The sequence below is a fragment of the Mesoplodon mirus genome, assembly GCF_964341445.2.
Source record: "Mesoplodon mirus genome assembly, chromosome: 2".
Classification (NCBI taxonomy): domain Eukaryota; kingdom Metazoa; phylum Chordata; class Mammalia; order Artiodactyla; family Ziphiidae; genus Mesoplodon; species Mesoplodon mirus.
This window is the reverse complement of record NC_138977.1, coordinates 87,350,313-87,372,789: the sequence shown is the minus strand read 5'-3', so window position 1 is coordinate 87,372,789 and position 22,477 is coordinate 87,350,313.

The following is a 22,477-nucleotide window of genomic DNA, read 5'->3' as shown; positions in this document are numbered from 1 at the left end:
CGTAGTCTAAATGTTTCACTGTGGAGAAATTTTTAAAATAGGGACAATTCTAAAGAAGGAAAAATCACACACAATATGATATCTGGTTGATGTTTTCAGTATAATTTTCCAGGTCTATGTCTACATATACAAAATAGCATATTTTTGTTGAGCATATGTAATGAATATATTTTGCAATTATTATTTACTTTATAAAAGAAAGCATGTATTTTTCTATATGTAGCTTGCATATGACATTATCCTATTATACCTAAACACTAAGATTTTATAATTAAATGCTTTATCTTCATTTATTGAAATAATCATTATTTTTATATTCTACCAACTGATTAATACCAGAGTAGATTTATAGAATTTCTGAAACAGAAATGGCTTTGAGTTTCTGGGACAGAATTTATCTATTCTTGGTAGGTTATTTCTATTTAGTTTATGTAAATTTACATAGATACTTAAAATTTATAATTGCAAATTCCATATGCATTATATGCCAGAACACTGTTCCTCTTTAATTAGGAGTGAATCTTCTGGTAGAACCTAATAATTCGTCTATTTTTGCTACTTTCATTCAAATACTATTATTTCTTTGACCTTTCAACATCTCACTCTAAAGTCCATTTGTTTAAAATTAAAAACATAATTTTATATTTTTAACTACATTAATAGTGGAATTGTATAGAATTTACTATGTAGTGATGTGCTGGTAAATGTTTATCAACCGACTCCCCAGAAGGAAAAAAACCTCCATAATTTGTAACATTTGTTCGTTTCCATGGTGCAAATACTCCCACCATGACTGTTTTCAAACTACCAGTGTGACATCACTGAACATGGACTTGGGAAGCGATGCACATAATTGACTTTCATGAACTTGCGGGGTCCAGCTCCAGCACAGTACTGAAATTGATGGTGCAGGAATTAGTCATTGAGAGGCTGAATACAAGAAAAGTCTTAATATCTATAAATGGAAATGGCCTTATGCAATAAGACAGGATTGTCCATATTTTATATGAATAATTCAAGAAGCTTTTGAAGGCTTACTCACCCAACACATTGCAGTAAAAAAGTACTGAAACAGGAGCAGGAGACCTAGACAACAATTTGAGATTTACCACTGACTAATTGTTAAGTACCTGAACAAGAAACATAAACTTTCTGGGTCTCTGTACTGGGGTGGGGCGGGGAATTTTGTATGTATATATCTTTAACTCCAAGTTTCTGTGAGTGAGACACAAATGTCTTTATTCCTTCATAAATTATACAAATGTACATTTTCCCAGCTGTTTATAGAAATTGTAACTACCTTTCAAGATAATTGAGTTCCTAAGTCCTTTATCAAGCCTTTCCTGACTATATTAAATTTTCATCTTTATCCATTTTCTTCTTCTTTAATTCTGGTACATTCAATCTCTCTACCACACAATGCAACATGTGTATATCTATGATTTGCATTATTCACACCTTCATGTTTTCTGATCTTTCCCTTTCAGATAGATGCAAATCCCTTAATGACTGGAATTGCAATGCACTCAAATATTTAGCATATTGCCACACATATAGCAGTTGTCCAATTAATAACTGTTCACTAAATATAAAAATAAAATGTAACTGTGAACCTGAAAGAGCAAGAAAATAAAAACAAATCCTTATGCAATGATAATTTAGACCTGTGTTGGTATTTTTGAACTTGAATAGTTGTCATGTTTATTGTTGATTGCTTAACATAACAGTGTCTGGTAAATTATTATGGGCTTACTAAATGCCAAGAAGCCTACTAGGAACTTTTATTATCTTCTCTCATCCTTACAATAACTCTAACTAGATAGGTCACTTCATCCCTTATTTCTGAAACAAAGAAAATGTGCCTTAGCAATAGTAACACTGTCAAGATTATGAAGCTTAAATGATAGATCCAGGGATCAAATCCAGGTGTGTCTGACTCCAAAGTCCATGTCTTAAAGTATTGCATTACAAATGTTAAAAGTATTTTGAGAAGTTAACATAGAAATTAAGAACATAAGAAAAATGAAACACTCTGGGTCTAAATAATACTAATGGTTGGTCATACAGGAAATCACATGACAGCTACTTAAATTTAACCTTACCCTAGAAAGAACTCTAATTCTAGCCAGCAAAATTGAATCAGCCATTAATAATGCAAGATTATGTGCAGAGAAAGATTCTTTGCCCATAAAAGTGATTCATTCACCCTCTTTCCGGAAACAACATTCCATTGGGGCAAATCAATGCCACAAGCTGCTACTGAACACAGTATCTACAAGAGCCAAAAATCACAGAGGCTCACTTTTATTCTTTGATTGTGATTCTAAAAGGTACTTGGAAAATATTGCAGGATGCTCTGTGCAAGAAGGAAAATGGTAATAATTGGGGAGAATTGGGTATAGTACATGAATGGACTTCCGAAGGATCCCTGACATTGTTTTTCTTTTTATTCCCTTTTATAAGTTCTAATTGAGAGATAGCAATAAAACATTTTATGGTAAAAAAAATGTTGTGTTTCTTTTAATTCTAAACAAAAATACCTGGAAGAAAGATAAAATAATAATTATAATAAGATACACATATAAAACAAAAACTTAAAACATTTAGGTCTTTATTAATGTTTAATTCCTTTGCATAAACAGAGATTTCCCTTACACATAAGATTAGCATTGAGATTTGTTGGTCCAAGTTTTTGATAAAAATTTTGAGCTAAGAGAAAGGATAGGGTTAGATTCACATTTGCAAGTCTCTCGAGTTGCATACACATATTAGTTATTCAATATGTATTTGTTAAATGAACAAATGTATTGGATTGGCCAAAAAGTTCGTTTGGGTTCGTAGGGGCATACCAAAAACCCGAACGAACTTTTTGGCCAACCCAATTTATACACATATATACATATATCTATGTACGTATATATTTTCACAGGAAGAGTTATAATCATACATATACTCTCAGGATGGTATATACATATATATTGATATACAGAGAGACATATATAGATATATACACAGGCATAAATATATGTCTCTATGTGTACCTATTATTAAAATATAGAACCTAAGTCAGAAATATTCTAAACACTTGGCCACTGTGTGCTCTGTGCTATAGGGGAAGAACAGATTTTATATGCAAGCACACCTGGCTTTGAATCCTGGCTCTACCGTTACCCACTCTTTAACCTTGGGCAATTTATCCATTTCTAAGTCCCAGTAGTTGTCTGTCAGTTCACATTATTGCCTACCTTTTCAGATTTGTTGAGATGAATGCAGCAGATAAGCCTAGCACAGTGTCTGATACAGAAAAGTAAATAAAAACAGCATTTTCCTTTTTTTATCCCCCCCTTTTCATCATATAAGAAAACTACTCAGTACAATCTATCACATTTTAAATACATCAGTTTGATAATCCAGTTCTTCAAATGGCTAACTCACATTTTACTCTTTACACAAATTTGTAAATACTGTCTAATGTCATCTCTACACTGAAGTATGCTAACATTCTATGAACATTTCCTGTTTATTTTTATTCTGGAGACATCATTTATGTCTTTCCAATCACCAGGGAAGTAGATACCCTCATACCTGCCAAGCTAAATTTTCAAATTTTTCAAGGTCCATCTCAAATCTTATTTCAACTTAACATGACCAAAACATCTTTCTTTAAATTAATCCTCTCAGCATTGTGTCTCTACCTGGTTCTATATAAACTTCTAGTGTATTTTGGTTGTCTCTATAGCTGGTAACTTTTTAATGCGTTTTGTTCCCCCACCAGACCATTTATCTAAGCTCTTCAAGGAGTTGAATGTGATCTTAAACTTCTTTAACATGTCTCAGGACCTAGGGGAATGCCATAATATGTGCAACAAAACAAAATAAATAAGCAAAACACTCTCTTGACAATAACTGAGAACTTCGACAATGCATGGGATAAGTTTGCTCAAGCAGATACTTTCCAATTTCTTGGGTGCAGTCACCTCACACCTGCTGTCCTGGAACATGTGACTTACAACCATTAGCTATGTCACTGCATCAGCCTACCTGGGACTGAGGTGCAGGGGACATCCAGTGAGATTTTATTCTGTTAGATTAGGGCCTGACCTCTGAACTTGACCATTTAGCACATATTCCTAAAACAATGTATGCTGTGAGCAAAATGCCTGTCATATGGGAAGAATTCAGTACATGTTATGAATTTTAGTTTTAATAAACTTTGGGCGATGATCTACACTCAGCATTTATGTTTCCCTTCTGTCACGACAACAGAATTTCAAACATGAAATATAAAAGAATCCAGATGATCCTAACATTTTAATGTTATACGGTCTTGCATCTTTCAAGAAGGATATGGTGTGTGATTCTTCCTATAATGGTATTTTTAATGAAACAAATATAATATCATGATGACAAGAAAAAGACAAATCCTGAATAGATCAATATAACTGAAATGTTATCTTCACTTCAGAATTTCAAACATAGATTATCACTTTATGGCCTAGATTTATATTGTTTGTGTTAGTATACACAAACTAACTTGCTTGGTTATTTGGTTTGCACACAACCCAGTAAGTTCAGAGGCAATGTCCTTTTTTAATATTCATGAATTAATTAAGTTGTTTTTCCTCTAGAGTTTAGGCTGCTTTTATTTTATTTTATAATAGAGTGTGATTCCAGACAGTCTATTCAATTAAATGGATTTGGAGAGAAACCAAATGTATAATTCAATGGGAAAACAAATCTTTAAAGATAATCTAATAAGATCTTAGAATTTTACAAATAAGTAACAGAAGTTTAGAACCAATAAGTACATACCATAATTTCCATTATAGAAAATTGGAAATAATATAATATAAAAATTAATTTTAATTTTAATTGGGCAGTAATAATTTTCTTTATCTCTTATTATGAATAAAGGTAGCATTTATGAAGCTCTGGTTCTCATCATATTTAATGAATCATTTCCAGGTGTATGTATAGTTTTCTTAAAATTTCTAATTCCAAAGTAGTAGACGGCATTCCTGTTGCATTCCTCCCCACCCCCCATATCTTTCAAACTCAGAAACAATAGAACTATTATAAAAATAATTATGTATTACACTGAAAGTAAGACAAGGGAAGTATCAATAAACAAGAAACTGAAATGAATCTCTGGCAAAAAGATAAAGTAGAAGAGAAGTAGCATCTGTACTTCTTGACTACCATTAGAAAAAGACAACCAATACAGGTAGCTGATGTCACCTGGTGCTGCTTCAGAAAGCTGCAGTTCAAAAACTGTAGAAGATGCTGCAAAAATATGTTGCAATAAACTTAATCACTATATATTTAAGAAAATCCAAATTTATGAAAGAATAACAAATTCAACAAGTAGGATTTGCACTTGAAGAAACAGAGTTAATAGAACAATTAGACCCTGCCTTTACAACTAGTACATTTAATGTGTTAGTGAAATAAAGTGAGGACTTATACTCTTGGAAATAAAAACACATGTGTAAAACATCAAAAAGGTATATTCTGGTAAAGAAGTCAAGTCAATGCTTGTGTATAATTTTTGAAATGAATTCTTATTAGTTTTGAAGGAAATGTTACAGGAAATCATGGTAACTGGGTTTCATTCTCTTTCTTTTTATCCTTTTTCTTCTAAATTCCATGGGCCTTTTTGTTTTTTTTTTGTTTGTTTTTTGGTTTTTTTTTCATTATTATTTTTGCCTGAAACTTAAATCCTTTTTATTCATTCATTAGGGGATTCCATAAATTTGCATGATTACTTTGTCTCTGACAGTTATACAGATTTTGGCCCTGTTATTCTATATTCTGAATGTATAAATAAACAAATGGTAAATATAGCAAATTAAACTCAGATGCTTTAGGTTGAACATTCTACTTCCTGTGACTACAACACAATCATCTAACTCTTTGAGGTCAGCCTCAATTTTAGTAGTCATTATGTTTCTCTATTTCCTCCCCTTTGCTCTCCTGTGGACACTGCTTCCTCTGCAGTCCCATTAAGCAAATTATTTACAAAACACAGACTCCACTTCAGACTAATTCTCACCTGTGAGCTTGTGAAGTCTTTTTCTATTTTCCTAGCTCTATGGCCTGAGAGGCCTCCTTTTGGATAGTATTAACTCATCTTGTGAAATCCACATTCAGTGCAGACTTTGGTGCCTGGTCCCCAGGATCTTCCATTCCTACTGCATCTTCTCCAGTATCACGCATCCATCTAATCATACCCTCATACAGTCACACTGTGGGCCTTGCAGTCACTCCAACTCACCCATTTCCAAAATTATTCATTGAAACTTCCCATTCTCCAGCCCCTACTGCTTGCACTTCCAGACTATTTGTTTAACCATTTCCATAACAACTTTTCTTTCTTTGACCCTATTGGAAGTTTAAACTCTGATTTCGCATCTTTCTTATTGCCCATCATTACCTCCTTTCTTCACTGCCTTCTGTTTTAGATTGCATCTTCCTCTATCTCAGTCAATCTTTTCCAAACCTGAAACTCTTTGCCTACATCATAATGATCCCGACCATTCTCTGCATCTCCACCTGGGCAAGTGAGCATTGCCAAGGGAATCTACACACTCAGATTGGAATGATACTATTGTCAATTTTTTTTCAACAATATAAACACTGCTTAAACATCAAAGGACATTTTCTTATTCAGCAAATTGTCTTACTTTCCACAATAACAATGTCAGATCTTTCTATTCCACCCAGACTTCCAGCCTCTTCTGCTTCACCACAATCAGCAGAGTTTCAGAAGTCTCTTACTTCCTATAGAAAATAAAAGTCAGTATTTTGGAACTGCTTCAACCTCCCACCACTAAACATAAATACCTCCCTGAATGCTCAGCCATGCTCCTTTTTCCCATGTTTAAAATAGAGGAAAATTTTTTTTCTCTAGAGCTGCCTAGAGCTTCCGTTTTCTTCATATTTCCTGATTCTTTAACCCACTCCAGTCCAATTTAATGAATTGAAAGTGCCAGAGCCAATTCTGTAAAACTATGCTGCCCAAGGAAACCTATGGGATCTCAATTCACTAAGTTAATTTTTCAACAGTATACGAGCCTTTGCTTTATAATACACTCCTCTTGGTTTTCTTCTTACATTTCTTTTCTACTCAGCCTTGTCTCCTGGCTCTTTTTTCCTTCAAGACCTAAGTATTTTCCTCTTCTCTTCTCAGCCTAGCAGCCTCATATGATCACATCGATTTCCAGGACTTTAGTCAATATCCACATGCTGAACATTTTTATATTTATATATCCAGCCAAGAGTTTTTTTCTGAGTTATAGATCCATACAATTATTTGCTTACTTGGCATTTATGCTTGGATTTTCCAGAAACGTTTAAAGTTTCACATGGCCAAAACTGAACTTAATGCTTCTTGCTTTCCACATTCTCCTGTTACCTCCAAACAGGTCCTCAAGTCAGAATTATGGAAGTCTCTCTTGATACTAATTCCCCAAACAACATTATTATGTCTCATCTCTTTTACTTCTCTTATCACTCACTGGAAGTCATCATGTCTTCCCATTTCCACCTTACTCATATATCTTCTGAACTACTGCAATAGCCTTCCAACTAGCCTAGCTTCATTTACATATCTGTTCAATTAATGACTTAATAATTGAAAAAATGAATGAGTTCCAATTATCCCTGTTGAAACAATTTACTCCCTACCTAGAAATGAACTCCTACTCTAAGATCTGGGAACAATTTATTTCTTTGAATGCTTAACAGATATTATCACCTTAGGTCCTCCTTTTCTTGATATTATATATCCCTTGGGACCCCTTCTGGATTGATTCATGAAGTTCTCTCTCATAACTTCACACAGTCTTTACAGTGTGAAATAAAGACCTTGAAAATCTCCGTAGTACTAGGATGGGGGCATTTAATGCTTGTCAAGGTCCACTGATCTAAACTTAAGAATAACCTCTTCTTATTCCAGAGAAGTGAGTTCTAAGACCAAGATTAGTGAATAGGTCTAGTGAAAATTGTTTATGTGGAGCAAATAATATCCTTCCATATAAGTGACAGTTTTCTCATCACTTCCAGGGTTTTTCTACATAGGTATATGGAACTGACATTACTTGTCTTTTCTGTAGAGATTCGAATATGCTCAGTTAGAACATGATTCTGCCGTTTGGTGATTTGGGATTTGTCTATCTCTAACAACTTGGAATTTATAAATGTTCTTCTCCTTCTCCATGCCCAGCTCCTATTACTGTCTGATTTTATTTTTTCCATCTTGATTGGGGTATGGTGTTCTGAGGTAGTTCTTAAGACAAGGGACCTGCTTACCTAGTCCTCCCTCCCTCTGAGAAATGGAGTCATCTCGGAGACCCATTCTTGGTGTTGTGTCCGTGATTCCTCCTGCACTCTTTGGCCACTAAGCTCTTGGTAGGCTGCTTTTATATTCTATCATACTGCCTGATTTCTCTGCCTTTATTTACTGCTGGAAGCTTGTTTGAAACATTTTCCGGACCTGGGGAAGTTAATTTTGTTCCTTTCATCACTGAGCCCAGGTTCCAACATGCAGAGCCCATGTTATTTTATGTTTGTTTATTTTGATCAGATTAAGAAGATAATACTTATCTGATAAAGAAAATTGTAAGGTCTAGAAAAACATTCAATCACAAGTCACACAACACAAATACACACATATACTCACAGTCACTTGTTAAAGAACTAGCATTGAACTGAAATCGAATTGTCAAAATCTTGTATTTTAAGAAGATTTTTGAATCACCTGATGCTTTGATACACTTTGAATATACTGACACACAGTCTGACACCTCATTATTATGGCTGTATATTGATCAAATGAATACTACGGTAGTAATTTAATCAGCTGAGGGGAAAAAAAGACTCACTTGGTGACCTAGTTAGTTAATAAATGGGATTATAAAATTAGCACAAATATTGCTCATGTTTTATTTTATTCAAATATTTTTCAACGTTTTATTGTTTTTTCTTTTTGACTGAATACAAAAAAATCTATATCTTACAAAGATGGGCTTAATAGAGTATATATCAATAGAGTACAAAATTTAAGATGCATATAAAACAGAATAATAAAATCCAAAATGAAATAATACGTCATATATACAAATTCAAATGATACAAATGTACGGTATGTGAAAGAGTCTAGCCAACATGTTGATATTGTGTTGTTATTTAAAGAATGAAATGATATTTTAACTGAATCCTGTGGTGGCATTTTAGGAAGAACTTTATGTTAAAATGGAATATTTGGTATTTGGAGAACTTATTTAAGGCCAAGGTTTATTTACTGAAAGAATGTTGATTCTCTTTTCAGTGCTGTTATATTCCTTAACTGACATGGCAAAAAATTACTGGTTTATTCCCTGCATTTTCCTATAGAATAGAGAATCCAATTTTTTTCCCACAAGGTTAGATTGCAAGTAGGTATCAGAGTCTCAGTGATGAAAAAGTCTGCTTTCTCATAGAAGTAGCACATATTTTAGCAATCTAGCTTCTATTATATTTTTCTTCCAAGATCCTGCTTCCTCAAAACTTTTTCTGGAACACTCTACTACTATATCTGCTCTACTTAAAATGACTCACCTCTTTCTTGGGGTAAATTATATTGCCTTTCTTACTTCACAGCTGAGAATAACTGAACAATGAGCAAAATATCCCAAATGGAGCTTTCAACTTGAACATTGCTTTGGAATTATGCCAGCTCTTCCTGAGTATTAACTGTTCTACTAATGGTTGTTTAATTCTTTAAATTGCAGTTTGAGTTCTGGCTATTTTAGATCCACAGATGGAAAGATTCAGATGTTTCACAGGAATCTGGAGAATTAATTTTTCATGCTAATATGATTTGCTATGTCCTAGAAAAGGAAATAAGTGAATTATCATGTGTGGTTTAGTAAAACTCAAAGAAGGGAAAGGGAATGATTATCTTTATATTTACACAGAAACTTCTTATAATAGTTATTAAAAATGTGCTTTGATCCATTTTTGGATCAATCCAAAAAATGTAACTTTCTCAATAGTTCAATTTGCTTTATCTTGCTTCCACTTACCAGAAGAGTAATGTCTAATTCATTGGAGTTTGTCTTTGGGACCTGTTTAGTGGTGGGGAGAAAACACCAGCTCTGTCATCCCTGTGAATCTCAGAACAGCTTCATTTGAATTCAGTAATGGTTCCAAGTTCATTTTATTTCTTTAAGACATAGAGTAAAATATAAAATGGGGCCATGCCTCTCTCTCAATGGAATTTTTAACAGATAGTTTAAATACCACACTAATATGAATTTTCTTTCTACCCTTGGAGGAATGACCTAAGAAGAGGGAAGAATCTGTAACTTGATCTCATTAAATCCTGGAGAAGAGCTCATCATTGACTTCATCTTTCTTCTTCTTCTTTTTTTGTTTTTGTTTTTTTGGCTCTCTGCTGATGCTCTGTGGATAAGAGTAGAGAGGTGCCAGCATTAAGTATGTTTTTAGACTTCATTTTCACTAATGGCTTAATTTCCCTATTTAAAAAAGTAATCAAATTGATTAAAAAAAGTGCTTACCAAGATTTGTAGTATATTCAGCAAACTTTTAATTGATGTATGATAGCATATGAAAGATGCTGAGTACATAACCCTGTACATTTCCTTTTTAGCAATGATAATATTAAACTTTAGTCTGACAGAGCATTTTCTTTCAAGAGCACTCAGTGTGAACCTCACCTCTTCCCAGAAACTCCATGCAGAGAAAGCCATTTTTCTACCTATCTTTCAGTTGCCTAACAGGCTACATATTTAAGTAGTGTGGCCATGTGATTTATTGCCAAAACATGAAGACTTTGGAGAGGAAAACAGGATGCTATTAAACCAGGTATAAATAAGGATGCCTCAAGAAAGGCAAGACTTAAAATGACACTAGAAATTGGGAGAAAGTAGGACAAATAAATGACTGAACTTGCATTTTTGTAAGTGAAACCTGACTTTTATGATTACCATAACTCTGTATAGATTACCTATGTGAAGCTGCAGTTTTACTACTCCACACTTTTGACCAATAAAAATTGTATTCTGAAGTTTTCAAGGAACATACCATACTTTTGCTTGACTCTCACGGGTTTCTCCATGCTCTTTTCCAATAAGTTTCTTTGTTCTGTTTGTTTGTTTTAAATCAGGATTATGGAGGTATAATTTACTTACAGGAAAATATATCCTTTTTAGGTATACAGTTGTATAAATTTGCCCACCAACATCATCAAGATATAGAATATATCCATCACCCACAAAATTTCTTTATGCCCTTTTGTAGTCACTTTCCTCTGCCTAAAGTCAGAAGCTGACAACTACTTAGCTAAATTTCATAGAAATGAAATTTTACAGTATGCAACTTTTTGAGTCTGGCTTCTTTCTCTTTGTGTAATGCATTTAAGATTTGTCTGTATTGCATGGATCAGTAGTTTGTTGCTTTTTATTGACCTTTTTGCTAAGCAGTATTCCACTGTATAGTGGTACCACAGTTCACCATTCACCAACTAAAGGGAATTTGTATTTTGGGTAATTATGATTACAACTACTATAGCTCTTCCATACAAATCATTGAGTGCACACTGTTTTCATTGTCTCAGATAAATACTTAGGAGCAGGATCATTGGGTTGGATGGTAAATGTATACTTAATTTTACAAGAATTACCAATTTGTTTTCCAGTGTGACTGTACTGTGCTTCATTCCCATCAGCAATGTATGAAAACTGCAGTTTTTCTGTACCCTCACAGCAACTGATACTGCCATTAAAAATTTTTTTTTATCCATTCTTATAGATGTGTAGTGGTACCTTATCATGGTTTTAACTTGTTTTCCCTGTTGGTAGTAATGTTGAGCATCTTTGCATGTGTTCTTTTACCATCCATATATCTTCTTTTGTGACACATCTGTCTGAATCTTTTGCCTATTTTTCAGTTGTGACCTTGTTTTCTTATTGTTGAATTAAGAGATTCTGTATATATTTTGGACACCAATCCTCTATAAGAGATGTGTTTTGCAAATATTTTCTTCCAGTCTATAGTTCGTCTTTTTATTTTCTTAATAGTGCCTTTTGAAGGGCAGGAACCTTAGTTTTAATGAAGTCTAATTTATCATTTTTTTCTTTATGATTCATGCTTGTGGTGTCCTATCTAGGAAATCTTTGCTTAACACAAGGTTGAAAATTTTTTTCGCATTATTTCGCAGGAAACCTTAGATTTTTACCTTTTACTTTTATGTCTATTTTCCAATTTATGTTAATTTTTGTATGTGGTAAAAGGTATGAGTTGAAGTGGGTTGTTTTGCTACTGATGTCCAATTGGTCCAGCACCATTTGTTGAAAATACCATCTTTTCTCCATTTACTTGCCTTGGCATTTTTATCAAAAGTTAATTGACCATATATGTGAGTATCTATTTTTTGGACTCTTCCGTTCTTTTGATATATGAGACTATGCTTTTGCCAGTACTACACTCCCTTACTTATGGTTAGTCTTAAAGTTAGGTAGTGTGATTCTTCCTTCAACTTTGTTTTTCTTCTCCTCCCCATCTTCCTTCTTCTTCTCCCCCTCGTCCTTTTTCTCCTCCTCCTTCTTCTGGCTATTCTAGTTCCTTTGCTTCTCTCCATATACATTTTAATGTCAGCTTAATTGATTTCTCCAAACCAACCAACCAAACAAAACTTTTGCTTGTGTTTCATTTAGAATTGTATTGAATTGTGTAAATAAATTTGGGGAGAACTGAAACATTAACAGCAATGAATCTTTCAATTTATGAACACAGTACATTTCTCCATTTTTCTATGACTTTGATTTCTCTTCAACGTTTTCAGGGTTTTAGTACTCAAGTCTTGAATATATTGCATAAATATATTTAGATGTGAAATGTACATCTAAGTGATTTTGGTGCCATTGTAAATGATAATTGCTATTTCAATTTTTAATTCCCATTATTTATATGTGAAATAAAATCGATTTTTGCATATTGCCACTATAACTTGTTATACCTGAATTCACTTATTGGCACTAGTTGCAGCTTTTTTGTAGTTAGTCTTTATTAGATATTTCTGTGTAGACTGCCATGTTGTATGTAAATGTAGTAACTTTTCTTTTTCTTTCCTTCCCTCTCTTCTTCCTTCCTCTCCTTCCTTCCTTTCTTCCTTCCTTGTTTCCTTCCTTCCTTCTTTCTTTCTCTTTCTTCTTTATATTTTTTGCATTATTGCCCTGGCTAGGACCACTAACATGATGATTAGGAGTGGTAAGAGAAGACACACTTGCTTTGGTCCTGATGTAAGAGGGGAAGCCCTTACACATTTACCATGAAGTATGATTTAGCTGTAGTTTGTTGTTTTTTTTTGTTGTTGTTGTTTGTTTTAGTTTTTATAGTTGCTTTTTATCAGGTTGAGAGCGTTGTTTTCTTTTCTTAGTTTGTGAAGATATTTCTATCAGAAATGAATTCTTGAAGTATATCAAAGATATTATCTTATATTATTGAGATGGTTATATGTTTTTCTTCTTCACTATATTAAAAGACAAATTTAATTGATTTACATACTTTTGAATGTGGAAGAGCCCTGAATTCCTGAGATAATGCTCACTTATGGTGTTAATATATTTCTGGATTTGATTTATAATATTTTCAAAAGCTTTTTATGTCTATATTCATGAGGGATATTGGTCTGTAGTTTTCTTTTCTTGCAATATCTTTGTCTGGCTTATGTATCAGTATAATCATGTACTTGTAAAATGCATTGAGACTTTTTCTCTAACCCTCTACTTTCTGGAGTAGTTTATACTGTAGATGTTATATTTTTTAAATGTTTGGTGTAATCCACTGGGTCTAAAATCATTTCTGCTTGTTTTGTTGTTGTTGTTGGCAGTTGTGGTAGAAAATTATTAACTAACAATTCAATTTCTTTAATAAATGCTGGATTATTCTGGTAATGTATGTCTTCTGGTAACACATGTGTTCTTAAGTAATCTTTGGTAGATTGTATCATTTAATAAATTTGTCTATTTTATCTAAAATTCAGAATTTATTGTCATAAAATCATTCATAATATTCCCTTATTAATTTATTAATATTGGGGTGACCTGTAGGAATATCACTCTCTTTCTTGCTAATACTGTATATTTTTGCATTCTTTTTTCCTTAAGCAATGTGTCTAATGTTTATTAATTATATTGAACTTTTAAAAAATAATCAGCATTTTGTTTCATTAATTTTATATGCTGCTTTTCTGTTTTCAACTTCATTGTTTCTACTTTTGTCTTAATATTATCTTCCTTTTGTTTGGTTTGAGTTTTGTATGCTCTTCTCATTCCAGTTTAAGATGGAAGTTAATATTGTTTTGAAACTTATAATACCAGCTTTTAATAGTATAATTTTTAAATTTATTAGCCATATTAAATAAATTTGGATATAGTATGGTTTTATTTTCAATAAAATACTAAAAATATTTTCAGACCTTTGGAAACTAATCAAAAGCCAGTAGTCCCCAGTGAAAGGTTTTATCAAGAAAACCCAACTGAATCTCAGTTAAGAACAGTGAGCTTTGTGGTGTTTCAACATACTCTGGCCCCATCCCCTGCTCCCTAACTCAGAAGTGGCCCTAAAGAAAACAACCATAAGTTATGGTGCTGGAGGAAGTAGAATAGACCTCATTTGCAAAGAAATGTGTTTAGTTTTTATTTCTCTTGTTGTTGCTGTTGTGTTGACTTGTCTGGTGGTTTCTGAAGGAGCAGTTCAAAGGGTCTACTTTTAACTTAGAATTAAACTCATTAACTCACCTAACTTAGAATTCCTACAGTGCTGAGGCAGATACCCAGGGGACATTTGTGAAAAACATTTACAGGAAATTATATTAATTGTTGTTGCCTTGGGAAATGGATGACGGTTGGAGCAAACAATGGACTAACCAAAATTTGGAAGGAAAGGAAGGTGATTGAGATGCTTTGGGCCCTAGGGCCTTGAAAAACTCTGACGTATTCCTGGAAATCTAGAGGGCCACGCACATACTCATGGCTGGATGTACGTTGAGGCAAGACCTGGGAAGGACCAAAGCTCTCATCTCTGGTTGACCTTTGGGTCTCTATATGTAGGTGAAAGAAAAACATAAAGGCCACATATTGTATGATTCCATTATATAAAATATCTAGAATATACAATCTGTAAAGGCAAAAAACAGATGAATTGTTGCCAGGGGCTGGGAGAAGTGGGGTGACTGTTTATTGGGTATAGAGTATCATTTTGGTGTGATGAGAATGTTCTAGAATGAGCTAGTGGTTATAGCTGCACAATATTATGAATATAATAAAAAGCCACTGAATTGAATACTTTAAAATGTTTAAAATGGTGAATTTTATGCTATGTGAATTTTACCTTAATAAAAAATATTTCTATGGCAGTGCTATTATTCTGTGGTTAGAACAACAACGGGTCACTGGTGGAGGATTTTTCTCAAAGTCTGTGTTCCACTCCCAGTTTCAGCCCTCACTGGAAGCCTGAAATTCCTTATACCACACCTGTCCCTCCTCTAATGTTAGACTCTTATGGCTGGTACTTTGTTCTTGTCCAACTAATGTTGGGCTAGTTCACCGTCAAGTCTTAGGTAGTCTCTCTGTGACCTCAGGGATAGGTTTCTCTTGGTGTTCTTGCTTCTCCTCCCATAGTAGGCAGCCTACAAAAGACATTCAGAGAGTGGAAGGAGGATCTGTTTCTCTATATACATTTTTATTTCAATATAAAAATGTTGAAATTTAAAAATAATGGACTTCCATGGATTGACTTGTCCACATTCTTCTCACTTGACATTTTTGGACAATTTTCACCACCAACCTCTATCTCCTTACAATAGAAGCATTTTTATCATTAAACAGCACGCCTTTTTAAATTACATGCCAGAATATAGGTGCATAAATCTCAGATTATCACCTTCGATTACTTTCTTTATTGTTATGCTATTATTTATTGAATTATTTCTTAATTCCTGTCCTCTACTCCATCCAAGGATTTATTTAAATGTTCACCTTTTCAGGAGGCTATTCTTGACTTATCCAATCTAAAATAATAGCCACCTTCCCTAACATCACATCTGTTCTGCTACATTGTTTTTTGGTCTTCCTCAGGGCATATTACAACATGACATTTTATGTTTGTATATATATATGTATATATATATTTTTTCACCAAGCAATGTGAAATATGTTTATTTTTAACATGATCTCTGTACACCAGAAGTAAGAGAGTAATCCTTTTTACAAATGGAACTGATTACAAGAAACAATGGCAAAACAAACTGGTATTTAATGTGAATCCATGGGAGCTAAAATTTCAACTCAGGTTTGTTACAATCTCTTTCAGCTTTGCATCTGATCCTTCTGAAATCTTTCCTCCAGTTCAAGTTCAACTGCACTGGGTGTTGGCAGACAGCATGAGTCAATAAAGCATTCTCAAACACTGGGGTCTTGCCAGATTCCAGTTTGTCAAGATACCTCTACCAGCATAGATGACAGCCACTTATTCTTGACCAGCCATGGGATGATGCTGTGTTGGCTTCAGGAACTTGATCAGACACACACTAAGGCTAAAGAGTTGTGAGCAGCAGCATCAAAGTCAGAAATGAATTGGGCAAAAGTAGCGACTTCATGATACTGAGGAAATTTGTGGTATTTGCTACCTGTTTCATAGCCCCAGTTTGGGTGGCAGACTTAACATGTACAGTGGACCAACTGACGTTAATGAAAGGGTGGGTACTTTTGAAGAACAATTATGTCTCACTTAAAGGATTAAACTAAAAGAGGGATGGGATTTTCTTGTGCACATGATGTACTCTTTTGCTGGAAGAGTACCTGGTAGACAGGCAGATTTTTTTAAGCAGATGCTTAAAAAGTATTTTCTGAATGAATGAAATTGGGTACAATTCTTAGCCAAATGCATAGCATTAAGAAGCTTATTTTTAAAATGTATAAGAGCATTAAACCATCAGCTGACATATGAATCTAATGAGTCCCTTTTCTATACAAATAATTTCCAGCATTTTAAATTTTCTTCATTTTGCTCATCACAGGTGAAGATGTGCCAGTTTCCTTCTTATGCCCTTCTTAAGTTTTCTTTACTTCTAATCCAACAGAGACATAAGTGGATCACTTGAATTCCTATCTTTTAGGTATTGATATCTGAAATTTCTGGCCTGTATTCTTGATACTTCTGAAACACATGAATTCCATCAGAAAAAATCTAAGAGAAAAGGGGGCAAAATCTTAGATGCTTTTTTCTTCATTTTTACTTTAAGTTACATAATACATAAATTACCTAGCCAAAAAAATTAAAAATTAACTATGTTTTTCTTTTCCTCACACCATGGTTTTCTCTCCTTCCCTGTAAACAGTTTGCCTGGAAAAGTGGCATTGATCTTCTTCCTCTGAGTTTTGTTCTTCCAAAAGAATTTGTTAATCTACTACTTGGCACTGTAGCATGCCATGCCTACTTCTATAGACAGTCTGTACATAAACCATTGCTGTGTTGTGCCTCATCTATTTACATTGCATTTTACATTGCTAAATAAAATAAACCATGATTTGGGGGGTAAAATCTGTGGATATTAGCCATCGATATTGAAAAAAAGTAAGAATCACCACTTCATGATATTGGGCTCAAGTACATATTAAAATTGCACCCTAAAAGATGAATAAACTGAAAATGAGATTTACATGAACTCGTCTCACCTCCACTAAAATAGCAATGAAATTTAGCCAGAATCTTGAAATTGCTTTGGAAAAAGTCATCAGTTATGTTCTAAATGTCAAATATAATCAACTCCTTTAACCCTTATTTCCATTTACTCCAACATATAAAAATCTTGCTCATCATTTTCTCTTTCTTTGTAATGACTTTTAATTGTAGAAATAAGATTTGGTCATTTTAGAAAATGTGGGGAATACACAATTTTTTCTTAAAGATGAAAATAAAGGAATTGATTTAGAAAACACCATATAGGAGTAATTAATTAACTTTTGTATACACACGTAGTGTGCGTTATACATATGTACAAGGTATATGTGATTAATATAATAAGCACGTAATGCTTTATATGGTATATATTATACTCATATGATATGCATTATGCAATATATAATATACATTAAACTGTTGTGTATAAAGCAAATTATAGAAATTGATATAAGTCTAAATGATTGATTTTTTTTACTTTAACATGATAGCTTTTTTCAAGTGTTATAAAAAGTCACAAAAATAAATGTGTTCATGCAGAAATTCTTTTTTAACATGTCATTTTATTCTTACAAATATTTAAAAATAGAGATATTAGATTAAAGGTTAAAGACATTTTAAGGCTGAACATATTTTACCCAGGTTACTTTCCCAAGCAGCTGTATTTCTATATTATTTCATCAACAATGAATAGGAATACCTATTTCACAGCTCTGAATAATACCATGTTTCAAAAACAATGTTAAAGTGATGAGGAAAAGTTATTCCTGATTATTATTTTTATTGATATCTTTCATTATTACTGAAGATGAATATTTTTTCATATGATTATTAGCCTTTTGCATTTCTTCTTTTGTTAATAGACTGTTTATGTCCTTTGTCCTTTTTTTTTCTTTCTGCTGAACACTATCTCCTTGAAACTTACTTCTGCCTTGGTTTCCATAAAAATCACTTGTATTGATTTTTCCTCCCAGTTCTTAAAAACTTACTTGTCAAGCTCAGCATGGCTTGGCCTTCCTGGGGGTCAGCAGTAAATTCTGTTATTTTGTGTATTTTGGGTATGAGAGAAGATGCTTGAATATCAACCAAAGTTTTCTCCCAAACTCACATTCCACATTTCCCTGGAACATGATACCTTCCCCAATTCCAACATCTCAAGAAGAATTCATATTTTTATAACAGGAATGCTTTTGCGTTTCAAAAATGACATTTGAAAAGCACAGCTTTTTTTTTTTTTTTTTTTTTTTTTGTGGTACGTGGGCCTCTCACTGTTGTGGCCTCTCTCGTTGCGGAGCACAGGCTCCGGATACACAGGCTCAGCGGCCATGGCTCACGGGCCCAGCCACTCCGCAGCATGTGGGATCTTCCCGGACCAGGGCACGAACCCGTGTCTCCTGCATCGGCAGGCGGACTCTCAACGGCTGTGCCACCAGGGAAGCCCGAAAAACACGGCTTTTTGATTGGCAAGAATTAGGCCTTTAGAATTGAAAGTGCCTCAAATTCTAAAATTTTCCTTTTGTTTTGTCAATCATTAAGTTTTTAGGAATCAGAGTACAAGGTGCATGCCATGAACAGTGATAGCAGAGGGACAAGATAACACTGGCCAAGCTGCCTGAAATGGGAAGTGGAAACATTAGCGAGATGGGGAGCTGCTGGTGTATGACTCTCAGAAGGGGTCCTGTACCCTTCCTCCCCGCTCTGGGAGCACAAGAAAACTCTAAATAAGGTTGAAGAATCTGGGACTGAAGGAAATATGTTCCTCACTTTCCAAGGTTTAGCTGAGGATAAAGGTAAACTTGGAGTAAAGTCCTTGGCGAAATAGGACACCATACCAGGAGAGCATCAGTGGTGGCCTTAAGCCTCACAGAATTCTATTCACTTCAGATTTTTGGAGGGAGCAGCAGAAATATCTCCAACCCTGAAATATGGTACAGACATCAATGGGGGTAGAGATTAAAAGCTCATGCTAGGCCATCTTAATGGTGTTGTAGCCTTCCTTTCCTAGAATGCCTTTTCTAACATTGCCAATCTGGTTTCCTGCCCACACTTAGATCACAGCACTTAAAGTTTTATTTCAGTGATTGTTCTTGTTTGCTGTACACTAAGCTCATTGCGAACAGAGCTGAATTTCATTATTTTTAATCCACCATGATTTAAATCATGTCTACAACATAGAAGGCATTTAAAGGAGTAATCTCTTAACAAATCCAATGTAATTTTCAGGCAAGCTTTTAAGGGGAAGAGACCTCTGAGTTGGTTTCTTTCTCCTCCCATGAACAGCTTTCGAGGTTCTAGCCTGACTTCATAGTGGAGACAGATTGGAAGGCAAGAAGCAGAGGATGTGTTCCTGCCCTTTGACCTCAACTACTATTAAAAAAAATTTTTTTAATTGAAGTATGGTTGATTTACAATGTTGTGTTAGTTTCAGGTGTACAACAAAGTGATTCAGTTATACATATATATATTTTTTTCAGATTCTTTTCCATTATAGGTTTTTACAAGATATTGAATATAGTTCCCTGTGCTATACAGTAGACCCTTCTTGTTTGTCTATTTTATATATAATAGTGTGTATCTGTTAATCACAAACTCCTAATTTACCCCTCTCTTCCCTCCTTTCCCTTCAACTACTATTAATATGATCCAATGAGTATCTTAAAAGTCTCAGCAGTTGAACTGCCAACTTCTCTTCTGGAAAAGAATTGGAAAAGGAGCAGGCAGACTAGGACTAATGGGAAAAGGTTCAGAAGTGTCCTTTCCCCTTTCATTATTACTACTTCTATTTTATAACTTAGAAGGCAGAATATAGGATATTGTTCTTTTATTAAAAGCATAGAGCTATGGAATAGCAAAGTCAAAATGCAGACCCTGGCTTATCTGGTCACAGCAACATACTCTTTCCCCTACATCAGTGCTTCCTAATAAGTGCAAGAATACATTAAATGTGAAATGTTATACTGATTCTCTCAGTCCTGTAGTCAGCCAACATGGCCTGGGGCAACTGGAATCCCTGGCTTATTGACTCTGACACAAGCAGTCTCATTAAATGATCCTAGAATATACAAAGATTATCTTTTTCTATGTGTACCTTGATATGAAAATGGCTGAGAGGCATCACATCATTCGGCATTCCCAATGAATTTTTTAAGGGAAGGAGCTGGAGAAGCAAAATCTGGCTGCAAAGTATAAACTAATAGATAACAAGAGAAGAGATGGCTTATAGACATAACATAATGAGAGCAGGTGTATATTTCAGAGATACAAAGAAGATGGATGTCAGGTTAACAGATAGCAACATATATAAACTGAGTGAGCAGAGCACAGTGAGAGGTTGGCTAGATGAGTCTAGAATGATGAAATGAGTAGTCTGGGACGAACATTGGCTAAGGTAATAGTGATAATATTTGGAGAGGCAAGAATAAGATTTTAGCCAGCCTATAACTAACATCAGCATCCCTAATTTCTATGTGTGTATTACTGTTCTAAGTGTTAAATATTCACATTAAAACCTTATTTACTCTATTAATTTGCCTGGCAGAGTTTTCACCATCTATGTATACAATAAAAAACTACAGATTTTTTAGTGTTACACATTTCAGATGACGAAGTCTCAACAAATGAAATGTTAATTCATCTCATAATAAGCTACTTTCCCCACATAAATTCAGCCTCCTTATTATTCTCTGGCTTCCAGTGATACACAGAGAAGACAGTCTGGCTTACAGACCTCTGGGAAATTTTACATGTCCCATGAATCCTGGAGCCCCCTGCAAACAAGCTGGCTGCGGATTTAGGTCTGACATGAAGAGTGAGATTTTCATTAAGATAACAATGAGCTTCAGGGCACCACTACAATATGTATCCAGGCTCCCAGCAGTTACTCTGCTCCTATTTTTAAAATAATTCTTATCCCTTAGAAAGCCATTTTGCATAGCGGTCAATGCACAGACTATAAAACCAAACTGCTTGGATTGGATCCTGGCTGAATAACCCTGACTGGATTACTTAATCTTTCTGTGCTTCAGTCTCTCATCTCAAAAGAATAATAACAATACATCCCTCATAGTACTATTATAAGGATTAAATGGGTTAATGCATGCAATGTGCTGCGAATTGGTCCTGACACATGGTAAACCTTCAACAAATGTTAGCTATTATTAGTACAACTTTTATAAGAAACAGCAAGAGTCCTTAACCAAAAGGCTGACTTTTAATGTTGAACCCTTGGAGAGTGTTATTTTTTTATTAGCATTTCAGAATCTAAAGTACTAGCAATTAATTTACAGCCCGCAATCTTCCCAGACTGCTTGGAATCTCATAATATTTAAAGTCCATATGTATTTTCCCAATGTGTAATATGCACACACAAAAACTCTTCAGTTATAGACCAACGTGATAACTTTTTCACTTCTCATATGCCTTGTCCACATCAGATGCTAAACTAGAAAGTCCCCTGACCATCTCTTAAAATGTGGCAATACCCAGAACATAGTAGAAGGCATTATATATATGTATGTACATATATATATATATATATATATATATATATATATATATATATATATATATAGTAGAGAGCAGAATAAAACTAAGGAATGTCATTAAGAGATAACAAAACTGTAGGAAACATGACCTTTATGAAGATTCCAAGTTGGAATGAAGAAGAGGGATAAAATTTAGAGTCACAATCCAACTGCCTTTCAGTGCATTTCACTCTAAATTCTATTGAATCGTA